Here is a 17,650-nt window from a genome sequence, read left to right as displayed (position 1 = left end):
AGGTAGTCACTGTCCGTAGGTTTAGAGGATAGATGATCCTGGTCACTTCCTGTATTTCGCGCTCTCTCCTCGAATTGGAGCTCACAAAGAAGACTTGGAGGAAGTGACGCAACAACCAGGATATGGGAGTAGGGAAGGAAACCCCGGAGTGGTAACTAAGACGAGCTCGCTACTCGTGTCTCGTCCCTAGATGGCGTTGTTCGTTGTGCTGGGTAGGTAGATCGCCAATAGATGGCGTGGTTCGTAGTGCTGGGTGGGAGGGTTCGTAACAAGGGGTTAATGGTAGTTGGGGTTCAGATATGTTTGATATATGGAAGCGGAGGTTAGGTTAGATTGCCCTACTAATGCAAGAATTTTGTTGTTTCAGCATGGGAGATTTGGACGAAGTCCACGATGTTTTAAGTGTATCATGGAGGTGGCGAGGGCAGACAGAAACCATAGGCAGGGCCGCATATTTAGGCAGCAGATCGATCCTGTCGAGGTTTTCACCGAAGATGAGTTTTTCAGGAGATATGAGCTCCAGCCGAAGCAGTGTGCTGCAGCTTTTTCAGTCGTTGAAGTAGCAAATGTGGAATAATAAGGTGATCATCAATAATACCGCGCTAAACATTGATTGCGAATCATACCCGATGAGATCTATAGTCCTCTTCACTAGTGCGTTTTTCGAGGCTCGTCAGGTTTTGTGAAGTGTGGCGCCGCTGTGTTTGTTTACATTCTACGATTCTACAAAAGGAAACTCGCAATTGTAAACATACTTATTTTTGCGAAAGCGGTCATTTTGCAAAATTACCGACATGCACATTGATAATTTTTTCAAAATAACTTACAAACAGGCTAACCAAAGTTAAAAATAAAGAACAGGACCACTTAACTGTGTATCTACACGAGCCATCCTAACCTAACCTAATTTCTATTCAACCTAACTATATAAGTTAGATTAGTTTAGGTTAGAATTTATTTATTTTGCAAAATTACCAATAAGTGTGCTGGTAATTTGCAAAATAACCGATTTCACAAAAACAAAATTAATATATATATATATGTATATATATATATATATATATATGCAAGTAAATCACTGTAGGTGCGCGTGATCCAGGTATATACATAACCAGAAATTTCAGTGTAATTTCAAACGCCGCGCCATTGGCGATACTGAGTTCAAGGTCGTCTGAGAGAGAAGACAACGCCCCGCACGTAGCGAGAATTTCTGAACTAGGCCTATACGATATTAAATGTAATTTACCGAATTAATATGGAGGCGAATTATGAAATGAAATATCAGTTAGTAAATTAAAATATTTATAGATCGGTTCTCAGTCTAAAATGTTACGTGTGTCCCAACGAAGCTATTAGTTATGCGGGGGAAAATATGTCACGTAGGCCTAGGCTTGGGAAAGCACGTGCCTGGCTGTTTCTCAGTCACGCGAAAGCGATAGGACAGACAGGACCTCCCTGCGCGTCCATCCACAAAACGGTCACGTGGTCTAGTCACCTGTGTTGCGCTATTGCAGTATAACAAGTATGTCTCATTCGATCTCAGACAGGGTTTAGATAGGGAAGTGATAAAGTTAACAAGAGCTAACAGTGAGTTAATTTTAGGGTTTCCGTCAGAACCCACTTGACTGCTTGAGATTGACTGCCGTTTGAGACTGCCGTTGATGATTGATGATTAGCGATTGTCTCAGTTGGAACGATCAGTGCAGGCTTGTCACTGGTCAGCCGGGTTAGCCAGAGATCTCCGAGGTGAAACCAGCTGTCTGGGTGCACAACTAACGATGTCTGGGGTCGCCAGATCTCTTCTACCTCGGCACGCAATATCACATATCTTCAAGCAGTTAGTGAAAAACCTTTTACTACGAGAAGCTAAAGCTTCTCTCCACTGAACAAGGCTGATTGGCTCACTCTCTTCCCGCCCATGGATGCACTGAGAGTACACTGAGGCTATCTGAGTAAATTAATGGTCACACACTGAGACCAGGAGTCTAGGTGATACCTAGAGAAACATTTTATCTCCCTTATTATGGGTGTATGTTGAGTTGGGTGGGCATGGTTCACGGGTATTGGTGGACCCAGTAACTTTTAATAATAGTGATATTATTTTTGTGTGTAGTTAATATTTCTTAAATAATTTTGATAGTATTGTTTATTTTAAAGTTGTGTCACCAATTGATGCCAGAGAATGAGGGACTTTTTTCAGATGAGTTTCCCCCTTATGTTGCAAGTGATACTGTATTTGAGTTTGAGTTTGAGTAGTGTTTGAGTTAGGTTAGGAGGTGTGCATTTGTTGGGGTAATATTATTTTATTGAGTGGCCTTTAGGCCTATTCAGGGTGGAGTTAATAAGTTCTTATTTTTTTATGCCCCAAGGACAACTTAGAATAACTTAGCTTACCTTGGCTGAGACCGGCCTTCCCTAACCCCATGAACCACTAAGGCAGCACTGTTACAGAAGACAAAAAAAACCCGTCTCCGCAAGGTGGATAGCCCACCTGCTGTTAACCTTCTCCTCTACTTCCCACTTCAGAACTTTACCTTGTACTATACCCTTCTCCCACTCTCAGAGCTACTGCTCTCTTCTCTCCGTATAACCAACAACCCCATCTCTCTCTAGTCTGTACTCACCCCTGAAGATGTGAATTACACGAAAGCGCTTGGGAACTTCATGTTTTCTTCTTTCCTTGTGGTGTAACTTAGCTATTCATGTGTGTATTTAGGGACTTGTTCTTTTTCTTGTAAATATTATTGACTGTGTTTGATTCTGAGTTATATCTTTGCGTGTGTATTTACCTCCCTAAGTTTGAACCATTTTAACTTTAAGTGGGGAGGATTCAGAAAAGTTTCAACTGTTTGATATTTAGTTGTAAAATAAATGAACTGTCAACTTTATATTCTCTATTTCTTAACCCTTGTGGATATGTGATTAGGCCTAGAAATAGTAAAATCTCTCTTTTTTACAAGAAGTGCTAAACTGAAATGCAATTGTTTAGACATTTACCCTTAAATGTCGTAGGGGTCTAGGGCTACTAATCTACAGTACGTGTTACCATTTCCTTGTCAGTCTCTCGAATTTGTTATCGCTTTGTCGACCGGGCATATCCAAGTCCAAAGACACAGGGACTAATTCTCTGGCAGATAAGTTGTCTGCAGTTTCTCCTATAGCCATTATATATATATATATATATATATATATATATATATATATATATATATATATATATATATATATATATATATATATATATAACAAAGAAGTATGCATGTTTGTGTGTCACACGAGAATCTCGAACCTACTTTACCGATCTGGAGGATGACGGATGGTGTTATATGTAGTGATGAGGGATGGTGTTATTTGTAGTGATAACGGATGGTGTTATATGTAGTGATGATGGATGGTGTTATATGTAGTGATGATGGCTGGTGCTATATGTGATGATGATGGATGGTATATATGTAGTGATGATGGGTGATGTTATATGTGGTGATGATGGATGATGTTATATGTGGTGATGATGGATGGTGTTATATGTAGTGATGATGGTGTTATATGTGGTGATGATGGATGGTGTTATATGTAGTGATGATGGATGATGTTATATGTGGTGATGATGGATGGTGTTATATGTGGTGATGATGGATGATGTTATATGTGGTGATGATGGATGATGTTATATGTGGTGATGATGGATGATGTTATATGTGATGAAGATGGATGATGTTATATGTGGTGAAGATGGATGATGTTATATGTGGTGAAGATGGATGATGTTATATGTGGTGAAGATGGATGATGTTATATGTGGTGATGATGGATGGTGTTATATGTGGTGATGATGGATGATGTTATATGTAGTGATGATGGATGATGTTATATGCGGTGAAGATGGATGATGTTATATGTGGTGATGATGGATGATGTTATATGTGGTGAAGATGGATGGTGTTATATGTAGTGATGATGGATGGTGTTATATGTAGTGATGATGGATGATGTTATATGTGGTGAAGATGGATGATGTTATATGTGGTGATGATGGATGATGTTATATGTGGTGATGATGGATGATGTTATATGTGGTGATGATGGATGATGTTATATGTGGTGATGATGAATGATGTTATATGTAGTGGTGATGGATGATGTTGTATGTGGCGATGATGGAAGATGTTATATGTGGTGATGATGGATGATGTTGTATGTAGTGATGATGAATGATGTTATATGTGGTGATGATGGATGATGTTATATGTGGTGATGATGAATGATGTTATATGTAGTGATGATGGATGATGTTATATGTGGTGATGATGGATGATGTTGTATGTGGCGATGATGGAAGATGTTATATGTAGTGATGATGGATGTGTTATATGTAGTGGTGATGGATGTGGTGTTGTATGTAGTGATGGGTGGTGTTATATGTAGTGATGATGGATGGTGTTATATGTAGTGATGATGGATGGTGTTATATGTAGTGGTGATGGATGGTGTTGTATGTAGTGATGATGGGTGGTGTTATGTAGTGGTGATGGATGGTGTTATATGTGGTGGTGATGGATGATGTTGTATGTAGTGATGATGGGTGGTGTTATATGTATGGTAAATGGATGATGTTATATGTAGTGATGATGGATGATGTTGTATGTAGTGATGATGGATGGTGTTATATGTAGTGAGGATGGATAGTGTGATATGTAGTGATGATGGATGGTGTTATATGTAGTGATGATGGATAGTGTTATATGTAGTGATGATGGATGGTGTTATATGTAGTGTTAATGGATGATGTTATATGTAGTGATGATGGATGGTGTTATATGTAGTGATGATGGGTAGTGTTATATGTAGTGATGATGGATGGTGTTATATGTAGTGAGGATGGATGGTGTTATATGTAGTGATGATGGATGGTGTTATATGTAGTGATGATGGATGGTGTTATATGTAGTGATGATGGATGATGTTGTATGTAGTGATGATGGTGTTATATGTAGTGGTGATGGATGGTGTTATATGTAGTGATGATGGGTGTTGTTATATGTAGTGATGATGGATGGTGTTATATGTAGTGATGATGGGTGTTGTTATATGTAGTGATGATGGATGGTGTTATATGTAGTGATGATGGATGGTGTTATATGTAGTGATGATGGATGGTGTTGTATGTAGTGATGATGGATGGTGTTATATGTAGTGATGATGGATGGTGTTATATGTAGTGATGATGGATGGTGTTGTATGTAGTGATGATGGGTGGTGTTATATGTAGTGATGATGGGTGGTGTTATATGTAGTGATGATGGATGGTGTTATATGTAGTGGTGATGGATGGTGTTGTATGTAGTGATGATGGATGGTGTTATATGTAGTGATGATGGATGGTGTTATATGTAGTGGTGATGGATGGTGTTGTATGTAGTGATGATGGGTGGTGTTATATGTAGTGATGATGGATGGTGTTATATGTAGTGGTGATGGATGATGTTGTATGTAGTGGTGATGGATGGTGTTATATGTAGTGATGATGGATGGTGTTATATGTAGTGATGATGGATGGTGTTATATGCAGTGATGTTGGATAATGTTAAATGTAGTGATGATGGGTGGTGTTATATGTAGTGATGATGGGTGGTGTTATATGTAGTGATGATGGGTGGTGTTATATGTAATGATGATGGGTGGTGTTATATGTAGTGATGATATGCAGCAATGAAGCCCTATGGAGAATTTTTAATTTTCCCATACACGAACGATGTCCAACAGTAGTTCATCTGGCTGTTCACCTGGAAAATGGACAAAGAGTATACTTCACAGAAGAGTCCCTCCAAAATCAAATGGCAAATCCTGCTGCTACGACCCTCACTACATTGTTCAAGCTTTCACAGGAAAATGAGTTTGCTCAAATACTCCTGTATGTTGACGTACCCAAGTTCTACATATGGCAGGCTTCAATGAAAAGGTTCCAGAGAAGAGCTCAGGGATCCGATGTTGAAGGATATCCAAGGATAAAGTCAGGCAATGCTTTGGGACGTGTCGACACAGTTCACCCCAACAACATTGAATGCTATTTTTTGAGACTACTTTTGCACCACATCCGTGGCCCAACATCATATGCAGCACTGAAGACAGTAAATGGACAAGTCTGCAGAACCTATCAGGAAGCGTGCAATCTCCTTGGCCTACTGTAAGATGATGGTCACTGGAATGATACATTAGAAGAGGCAGCAGCTACTCAATCGCCAATGAGAATGAGGAACGTGTTTGCCATAATGATTGCTCCATGTGGACTTTCCAACCCAAGCCAGCTCTGGAAAAACCACCAAGAAAGTCTTTCAGAGGATCTGCTTCATCAAGCAAGAAGAGAACATCCTGGTCAAGAGATTGAGTTCATGGATGACATGTTCAACAGGGCTCTGATCATGCTGGAAGACAAAGTGGTGGAGTTATGCGGAAAAAACCTGACTGATTTTGGATTGCCTTCCCCAAACCGAGAAGAACCAGTAGTTGCAAACAGGGAGTTGCTCAGAGAGACAGACTACTCAGTTGAAGTTCTGGTGAATTTTCTTGAAGAAAATGAGCCTTACCAGGTGTCTCATCAAGCAAATGCTTATGAATAGATCTTGCAAGCGATACAAGCGGAGCAGGGAGGTATGATCTTTCTCGGTGCACCTGGCGGGACAGGAAAAACATTCCTGATCAACCTTCTATTGGCCAAAGTACGTCATCAGGGGAAAATTGCTCTTGCTGTGGCATCCTCAGGCATTGCTGCAACACTACCAGAAGGAGGACGTACTGCACACTCAACTTTTAAACTGCCTCTCGACCTCGCTCACAATGAGAATCCAGTGTGCAACATCAAAAACGGATCGGCAAAGGCAAAACTCTTAGAAAAATGCAACCTCATAGTCTGGGATGAATGCACTATGTCTCACAAGTTAGCGCTTGAAGCATTGGACAGGACCTTGCAAGACATACGAGAAAATGACCAGCTCATGGGTGGCATTACATTGGTCATTGCTGGAGACTTTCGCCAGACCGTACCTGTCATTCCTCGAAGCACACCAGCTGATGAACTGAATGCGTGCCTCAAGGCATCATACCTTTGGAGAAGTGTTCAGACACTCACCCTATCCACAAACATGAGAGTATATCTACAAGGAGATCAGGATGCTGGACGGTTTGCAAACCTTCTACTACAGATTGGGAATGGAACTTTCCCTGTTGATTGAGAAGGACAAATAATCATTCCTCAAGGATGTGGAAATGTTGTAAAGTCCTCAACTAAGCTCACTAACATGGTCTACCCAAACATTATCCACCACTACTAGGATCACAAGTGGCTGCGTGAACGCGCAATTCTGGCACCAAAGAATGAAACAGTGGCTGAAATCAACATGACTCTACTCAGACAGCTTCCAGGCAGTGAGACCTTATTCAAATCTGTTGATACAGTAATCGACCAGGACCAAGCAGTCCAGTACCCTGCAGAATTCCTTAAATCTTTGGAGCCCGCTGGAATGCCTCCTCACCACCTCACTCTCAAGATTGGAACTCCTATAATGTTCTTAAGAAATCTTGAACCACCAATCCTCTGCAATGGCACAAGACTGGTGGTGAAGAACATGATGCCACATGTACTGGAAGCTACAATGCTGACAGGAAAAGCTAAAGAAGAGGACGTTTTTATACCAGGATACCTCTCATCACCACTGACCTGCTATTTGAGTTACAGCGACTTCAGTTCCCAGTTAAAGCGAGCTTTGCCATGATCATCTACAAAAGCCAGGGACAGTCCCTAAAGATGGTTGGCCTAAACCTGGTGTTTCCTTGCTTCTCTCAAGAACAGTTCTGTGTTGGATGCTCCAGAGTGGGAACTGGTAAAAATCTGTACATACTTGCTGCTAATGGCAAAACCAAAAATGTGGTCTACCTTAATGTACTACAGTGAGACAATGTGCAGCCTCTCGAAGGGTGGCGACCTACTGTGGCCTAGTGAAAGAGCCGCCCGGAGGGAGGCGATTCCACTAGTGTGTGTGTGTAAATATATATATATATATATATATATATATATATATATATATATATATATATATATATATATATATATATATATATATATATATATATATATATACATATATTTCATTAGCCCATAAAGCACACGGACTACATATCACTGGTCAACATAAAAAAAAATTCTCATGGTTCTGGATCAAAATAGTCTGATTCTAGTGTAATTGTATGTGCTGAACTCAATTATGACATTCGTATAGCTGTATCAGGCTCAGTTTTCCAGAACCAGCATATCTATATATTTAGTGTACCATGCTATTCATACAGTAATTTATATGCTCATTGGCTCCACTTATGCAATTATTTTGTCCTGATTTGTGCTTTTTTGTTTGTTTCAGTTTGCTGATTCATGATATTGCATATCTACACCTGCATGATTTGTAATTACTCTGAAATTAACAAAACATGGAACGTCGCAAGTGTGTGAACGGTGCTGACAGTTTTTGCTACATATGTGGTGCCTTCACTCCTGGTAGCCTCAAGAAACCAATCACAAAAGCTGTTCGACTGAACTACAAAAGTTACTTCAAATGTCATTTGGGTGACCAAGACAAGAAATGGGCACCTCATGTAGCCTGTAAGTCTTGTGTTAACCACCTGAGCGAGTGGATGTGTGGTAAACGAAGTTCAGGAATGCCGTTTGCTGTACCAATGATATGGCGTGAACCTAAAGACCACAGTAGTGACTGCTACTTCTGTCTCACAAATATTAAGGGAATAAAAATCAAGACACGAGGCAAGGTACAGTACCCCAATATTGCTTCTGCAATCCGACCAGTACCGCACAGTGCTGAACTTCCAGTCCCAAATCCACCGACTGAACAAGAATTGAGTGATTCCGATTCTACCTCTACCTCAATGGAAAACGACTACCAGGATGACTCTGAAAATACCAGGCCTAAACTATTTACTCAAGAAGCGCTTCATGATCTCATCAGGGACCTAAACTTGTCAAAAGAAAAGGCTGAAGTTTTGGGATCCAGACTAAAGCAGCGTAACCTGCTAGAAGATGGAGTGCATATCACTACAGCGCGTTACCGACATAGACAGCTGTCTGCATTTTTCAAGATGGCAAACAACCTTTGTTATTGCGAGGACGCAGTATCTCTCATGCAACAACTCTGCAAGTCTGAAACATACAAGACAGAGGATTGGAGGCTGTTTATAGACTCAGGAAAAGACTCTCTGAAAGCTGTTCTTTTACACAATGGCAATCGGCTTCCATCTGTCCCAATAGCACACGCAACAAAAATGACTGAGAGCTATGAAACAATGAAAATTCTGTTGGCCGCTATAGAGTATGAGAAACACCAGTGGAAGATATGTGGCGATCTCAAAGTCATCAGTTTACTACTGGGCCTTCAGAGTGGCTACACAAAGCACATGTGCTTTTTGTGCTTGTGGAACAGCAGAGCTGATGCAGAGCACTATGTGAGAAAGGATTGGCCGACAAGACCAAGAGATGCGCCTGGAAGGTTTAACTGTGCTTACAATCCGCTTGTAGATCCAGAAAAGATATTTTTGCCTCCACTGCATCTAAAGCTCGGTTTGGCTAAAAATTTCATCAAAGCTATGGATCAATTCGGTGCTGGGACTCTATACTTATCTCAGAAACTAGGTGGTGTGGTTTCCGAAGCCAAGTTGAAAGCAGGTGTCTTGAATGGACCACAAATTCGTATACTAGTTAATGATAGCGAATTCACCAAAACATTGAACCCACTGGAGAAAAAAGCATGGGAATCATTTGTCAATGTGTCAAAGAATTTTCTTGGAAACTATCGTGCTGACAACTACAAAGAAATCGTAACAACCATGCTTCAGAATTATCATGCATTGGGAGCAAGGATGTCCTTGAAATTGCATTTTTTCCACTCTCATATTGAATTTTTCCCAGATAACCTTGGAGACGTTAGTGATGAACACGGCGAAAGATTTCATCAAGATATCGCCATAATGGAGAGCAGATATCAGGGACAATTCAGTCCTAACATGATGGGCGACTATTGCTGGACACTGCAACGAGAAGAGAGCAAGCTGTACAAGAGAAAGAGTAAAGTTCAGAAGCACTTTTAGAACTTCATATTTTGTCATTATAAAGGATTTGAACTTATGCTTTTTGGTACAATTTTTTATGAGCTTATCTGTGATAGGTTTAAAATTGTATCTTGCATGACGCGATAATGTTACTATATTTACTATTTTTTTTATTCTTTAAGAAAGAAGGTCTGATGGGAGAATGAAACATCCAATTAATATTCATTAATATGAAATTAGTCATGAAAGCACAGTCACATGAGATAATCTCATCTTTTGCACGACACGTGATGGAATATTAAATATTTGTACCTATGATTTTTTTATAAAACCTGGTCTGATAGAACAAAACAAATATCAGATTCGAATTCAGCAATATGAAATTAGTTGTGTGAGCATGATCTCATATGTGAACCATTTTGGCTGTTGACCAGTGTTGTAGAAATGTCTATCCTTGGGTCACGTTGCACTACCCTGGTTTGGGATTTTGATCAGAACTCACTTCCTTCCAATTTCTTACGAGTATTTATGATGCAGGAGAGTGGGAGGAGCTTTGGATTTAGGCTGGAATACCTAAACTATGTTCATCACCGTGCAAGTATTTAAGCCCTTTCCTTTTTTATTTAATCTTTCTATAACAATTCACTAGGTCTTTATTATCACCATTCTATGGATAATTTTACTATTTTTTTCTATTTAACGCTGTTTAACTTTTTACTACAGAGACAAATGGATGTGTTTTTCTGTAAACAAGCAGGTGGAACAACCAATTGCTGCTGTGGAGATAGTGAATTGCGGTTAGGAAGGGCGTGGCATGGAAGGCAGGCAGATTTTGTAATGTACATATTTATATGTTGAAATATGAGAATTTGTCGTATCGGCTTGGGCTCCATAAGGCAAATGAAGGCAATTGAAGATCGATGGGTTTTTAAGGCGAAAGCTAACAAAATGGGTATTGGCACTCGATGACAACTCTCCCTCTCCCCAGTTATAGCAGCTACCTGCTACACCACTGGATCACGAAAAGAGAGAACCAAGAAGTGTGGTTGCAGCCTGCGCTTTTGCCTCACCACATAAAATCAACTCATGAACAGCCATTCTCCAGTTCATCATACTTTCCATTATTATTACTACATCTAAACCCCCAAAAGTCCTATGGAGACAAAGGAGTGGTAGCGAAAACAGGCGGAGATGATTGCAAGGTGTACTTAGTCACATCTCTGCATATGTGCGGCTGTCACGGGAATGTGCTCATTATTTATATTTATATCTCTATATCTGTATTATCTATTAGCCAGGCCTTATCATTATTGAGACTATGGGGTTTTCTTATGTTCTTACATTATACCACATGACCCACTATGCTTGGGACCACGTGGTGAGCTAGCCAGGACCCTAGTCAGATTTTTATCATCCACCAGAAGTCAAGGGTTTGGTCCTTGTCCCTAAATCTTGGGTGCAGCCCCTTGAGTTACAAGGTAGCCATTTTGTGTTATGCCTTTTTATTGTTGCTTGAGAACATAATGCTATAATATTTATTTTAGCTCATATTTAATTATCCATCGCACTTCCATAAACAGAACTACCTTCTCGCATTAAAAGCCTAGCCTCAACTTTGCGAAGTAGAATATGTAAACTTGTAAATTAAATATCAGTTATCTGGCATGCACCGATGGGCAGAGCTTACTGAGCAGTCTGAGTCAGAGCCTAGGAGGTTTTTCCTGTCTTGTTCCATCCTCAGTCCTGAGGAGATATCTCTCTCTGTCTCTGTCTCGTCTTTCTGGGCCACTATGTGGATAAAGTTTGTCTTTTCCTGTCCGAGGTAATATTAGGTGTGTAATCAAAAGTGCTTATGCTGAACTTCCAATGAGGTAAGAAGTGCATATATATTATGTCTTGTACCTTTTATTTGTAAATGAAGTAGATTGACCTAGGTGGCTCTGTTGGTCCTTTTAGTGCAGGATATTACTCTTCAGCCATGACTGAATGTTTGGGAATGCCTAAATAGTAACTCATGAAGTTCACCCAACTTAAAGCTAGCCATAACTGTATAATGAAGGAATACTCGGGTAGAAGATACAAGTAAAAATTTATAGTTGTAGGATTGTAGAATGAAGAAAGTTGGTCGTGTGGCCGATTAATTATTGAACCGTTAATATATTTTCTTATGGGACATCTTCTTAACAACACTTCTAAGTACAGCTTTTTATTAGTTAACTGAATGATATGGACAGATTAATAAATTATTACATTGACTATAACTCGCCGAGTTTTTACGGAGGAGAAGAAATCTCTCCTTGCACATCACTCTTGTTACTGTAATTACAATCAAATTATGATCAAATTATAATGATTTATGGTACTGTGTTACAACGTGGCTGTGTTGTTATATGATAAAGAAATTCATAGAGGAAGAACAATTACAAACACATTGTCGACATAATCCAGGACAGGTGTCAATATTCATAACCAAAGCAAAACGAATCAATGCAGGGCGTAGTAACCTGGCTAAGTTCGGTTAGGTTAGGTTTCTTTCTGTTCTTTTAATTCCACATTTCCCCTGATTAGTAATGTTAAAAAGACTTTCCCTTATTAATACATTAAAATCAAAATGCACTCAGCATTGATTCAATTATATTGAAAATGGATCAAATTAGTTTTCCTGCAGAAAAACACTGAAAATAAAAGATTTTTTACATTTACCCACTTGAACCTTCAGGGACCCTAAACACGAAAGTGTTGTAACACATTACCATAACTCATTCAGTAACCAGAATATTTCTTACCTGGAAACTATTCGTTGAGAAGAATCTCAAAAGCAATCATCAGCTGATGAATGTGATAGAGGTGAACCATAGCCAACAGGTCTATCAAGTAGATGCTCCATATCACGGAAAATATCAAGGAAATCTCCTTTGCTGAACCTATATCGTTGTTTAAATTGCGTATCATCATAAAAAGAATTATAGGATTCTGCCTATCTACCATCAGTATTCTCTCTACAAAATTTCCAATTTGATGATATCGCCGAAAACCGCGCTCTCTGTCAAAATTCATGTTGACTTGCTTGAAGGATCGACCACTGAACTTTACTCCAGGCTGGATTAACGCGAAAATTGACAATTCTGATTTCAAACCCATTTTGAATCTTTGTGTTGGCTCAAGCCAGCGGTCTGAATACCAACGATCTTCAATCTTCGATTGATCCTTTGCTTAAACCTGCATGCGGCTTCAAATCAGTGTTCTGAATTCGGGTCTAAGTGCCTGACTGATACTACTTGGGACTGACTGGAACACCGCACGCATATGTCATTTGTATAAAAAAATGAAAAAGAAAGGACAATAATCCACAATAAATTTTTTATCCATTTCAGAAGGACAAGAGTGAAGTATTTTGTTGTTCATTTATAATGTTTTCTATTGTATAGACCTATGTAAGCATCTCAAATTCATTTTCAGGCTGAGCATGTCTTCCATTTTAACAGATTATTATATATGTAAAAAATGAATAGTATGATTCTACATGTGATTTTTTATTGTACTGTCTGTGATTGATTGATTTAATTTTTTGCCTGTCGACAACTCAGGTCATTATGACCACCGATACTTTATGTTTTTAATAACTTTGACATGGCCCTTGTGATTGCATCCTGCTACTGTAAGTAATTTGTATTATGCTTTTATGTTTCAGTTAAGTCGTGCATGTTAGCTTTTTATGACGTAAAGAGTTTTATGTTGTTCCAATTTTTATCTAGTTGGTAGAGCATGAAACCCACAATTATTTTTTTCTTTATGCTAATTTTCTTGTAATACTTCAGAGAATTTCAGTAAACGGCAGCAACATTTTTAGCAAGTCCTGTATATGTACTACAAACATTTAAGTTACTCTAAAAGTTGTTTGATGCTACGTTACATTAGATATTTTTTAATGATACTGGACATCATTTTTAATTTATTAATTATATTTCATATTAATTTATTTAGTGGTAATAAAGTAATGCATGTCAAGACAGATACAGTTTCATTTTATTTTCACTACCAAACAAAATAAGATGTCTAGATATTTTTGATGAAAAAATTAAAATATTCTAATTCATGAAATTACAGTATGTGAACACAGTTTATATGGATATTAGTTAACGTTGAATGTTATATGTTATTCTGTATTTATCATGCGAACACTAGAGTTTTGACTTATTGGAACTAATAAGTTATACAACGAATTTACAGTACCATGCATATTCCAGTGTTGTGTATTTTAGGATAAATGACAAACCTAAACTTATTCCAACAATGCAAAATCAGAAGTACACCATATAAAGCATGTTTTAAATATCAATGCATAACCAAGCAACAAATTGCTTTATTACGTATGCCATTCAGTTCCTTGAGTCTTCTGAAGGCTCAATAGATGATGCTTGTGTTGTTAGCCGAGAAGGGCACCACTTCGCATATTAATATTAATCGGAGCTTTCCTGTCTTTCTTTATATAGACTTTAACCTTGCGCCAGGTCTCCTGGTCTATTTCTCAGTTATAAGAATTATATTTGTGATGTAACAAATACAGGTATTTCACTTATGATATTACTGTGCATTGTATAGATATATGAAAGAATTATGATAATGGAATCTATACACCTGTGTTCTGCTAACTTTAGGAGTTTGGCGCGGCACATGACGTCACATCCTCATTTGCTCATTAGAAGGTTTCCTCCAATCAGAGGTTTTTAGTGAATTATCGCTGACATTTATGGAGCCATTAGTTACACTTATAATTATATTTACCATTAATACATTGAAATATTTCAGATTATCACAAAAAAATATTTTATAATTAAAAAAATCAATACACATATACGAAGATAAAAACCCCAAGATCTAGGGAAAGTCGAGCTGGCAGCTCAGTCGCCGACACGGGGACGGGATCATGGGGGTTCAAGAACACAGTTGCACACATGCACGCAGCCACATACTGTACACATACACTTATCAGCAGAACTGGCCCAACTGGGACGGCTACGCTCTTGCTTGGGTGTCTATCTCCTCCAAACCATCCTCAGTCAAGAATCCACATAGCCCTGTTGAATGCGAACATTTCTGGAGTCCACGTGAATAGTGGGTGGTATTGTAAGACTCCGATCAGAATACTTGCCAGAGAAACATGTCGAAGGAGGACATAGTTAAGGATGGCCTCAACGACGGAACCACAACCATGGTGTCATGGTGCTATGATAATCTCTTCACCATCATCACCATTGTGCCGGTTCTCTGGGTTATCCGAAGACTTTTCTACAGAATACGGCCCAGGTACTGTATGATTACGTTGAGTATATAACATTAGCAACTCTCAAATAAGGTATGGAGAGTAATAGCTAGGTACTGTATTCTCTAATCTTATGATATGTTCTTATCCAGTTTTCATGGACGCTGATGGTGACAAATGGCCTACAACTTTTAAATTTGCAATGTTCACATTCTGCTCGTCTATTTGTAGAAAGTTTTGTTTTAAAAACAGATTTCGAATTGTATCCGGTATTTATATTTTTTTAGTTACTTGGGGAAAAGTAATTCGTCTCCCTACCATCATTAGAATAATCTGTAATCCTTCTATGATGTTTGCCTGACAAATGAACCTAAACTAACTTCATAAATGGGGGGCGGCATATTAAGTCGTTTGCGAGGGTAATGCCGTAGAAGAAAAGTGTCTTAGAATGGTCTAAAATACTAATCCAATAGTTAATTTCTAAGATTCCCCGGATGACCGAAACTAACATAATACCCGAATTTGACCTTCATTTCCGTCGGCATATTTTTATCTTTTATTTATTTATTTATTTTTTACAATTTGCATATATATACATAGATATTACATATTAATATATTTGTCTTAAATATGTGGATGATTTTTCTTTTAAAATATACTTGACCATCCACGTTAATAAAGGCTACCGTCTACCAACCCACATACAATAAATATGTTCTGACATTAGCATGACCATTGTATGCTTACCTTTATTATTACTACATTTAATAGTAAACATTAAAAAAATGCGGAAATAATTTGCCAATAATATTGCTGATTGTTTTCAGGATATTTTGTAATCATTTAATTATATCTTTGTTATGGAAGCAAACGTAAAATATTTGTAATGGATATTCTACTTCACCACATCTCATACAGCTATCATCTTGTTTTATGTTTAACATTTTTAGTCTCTGATTAGTTTGCAGTTTCATGAATATTTGTGACAACTCTGTCCCCTCCTCACTCTACCACCATAACCATCACTTGCTCTAATAACACAATTAAAACACAAAATACTCAATTATCAAAACAAAAGTAACAACTATGCATCTACCATAACACACCAGAATATTACCCAGTTATTCTTAATTTAAACATTAAATACACCTATTACATACAACAACACAAAAACCTGATAGAAATAGCAGCTCTGGTGGCAAGTCTAGGTTGCGATGGCCAACCACAAGGAACTAGGGATTAACCCCGTAGTCCACTACTATCAAACCATCACAACACCACCAGCAGTAATCCTTATTACAATTCGTCGTCCATAACCCGGGAGAAGAGGAACACCGTAGGCCGTAGAGAAGAGACTCAGCTAATCAGCTTACCAGGCAGACACACTTGCCTCGATACCTCTGTCTCATAGTGAGATGGGAAACTGGTATCATAGTCGGATGGGAAACTGGTTCTGAAACGGTGATCATTGGGGTCGAGTAGCTTCGTGAAGCAGTTTCTTCTCCTGGTGTCAAGTTGGAGCAAGTGATGGTTATGGTGGTAGAGTGATGAGGGGACAGAATCGTTACATCCTATATAAGAAACCTCTCTGGTGAGGATCCATATATTTTAATGTAATATTTTTCCAAATAAAAGACCATATAAACAGCGGATACTTTTCTTCAACTGCTGGTTTAGTTCATGTCATTAACATATTGTATACATCTTTACTCCTGACATTTGGGAAAGTGTTCATGCCTTGCTGTCTTCCTTAGGGTATGGATTGCATTACTATAATAAGGTGGAGACAATTAGGAAACATTAGCTGAAGGTTTCATATCTAGTAAATAACTGGTCCTTATACTTGTATAAGGACCACTTAAAATTTTCCCTTTTCGTGGTCTGAAATAATTTTTATGAAAGCTGTACACAATATAGCAGCTGCCTTTCAAAACATATTTATTACTCCAATACCTCCTTAATTGACAGGTACATACATAGTTTGTCTTTTAATTGGTTGGCACAGTCAACAGCAAAATTTTGTGCACCTTTATGGTGTTATACAATATGACACACCGGACCAAGAATTCTGAGCAGCACTCTTCTACGAGGGTTATTCCTGTTAATTTCTCTGTATTAACTAGATGGGATATAAAAAAAATACATCTTACTGGTTATACAATACATCACACAACCAGAAATACCAACCTTACCAAATTAACATGGCCTCAGTCAGTGATCGTTGCAGAGGCCATCAGACCTAGGGTTACTTTTGGAACGCTGGCCTTACTGGTCGGACGT

The sequence above is a fragment of the Homarus americanus genome, unplaced genomic scaffold (genome assembly GCF_018991925.1).
Source record: "Homarus americanus isolate GMGI-L3 unplaced genomic scaffold, GMGI_Hamer_2.0 scaffold44669, whole genome shotgun sequence".
In the NCBI taxonomy this organism is placed as follows: Eukaryota; Metazoa; Arthropoda; class Malacostraca; order Decapoda; family Nephropidae; genus Homarus; species Homarus americanus.
Note: the sequence above shows the minus strand (reverse complement) of the source record.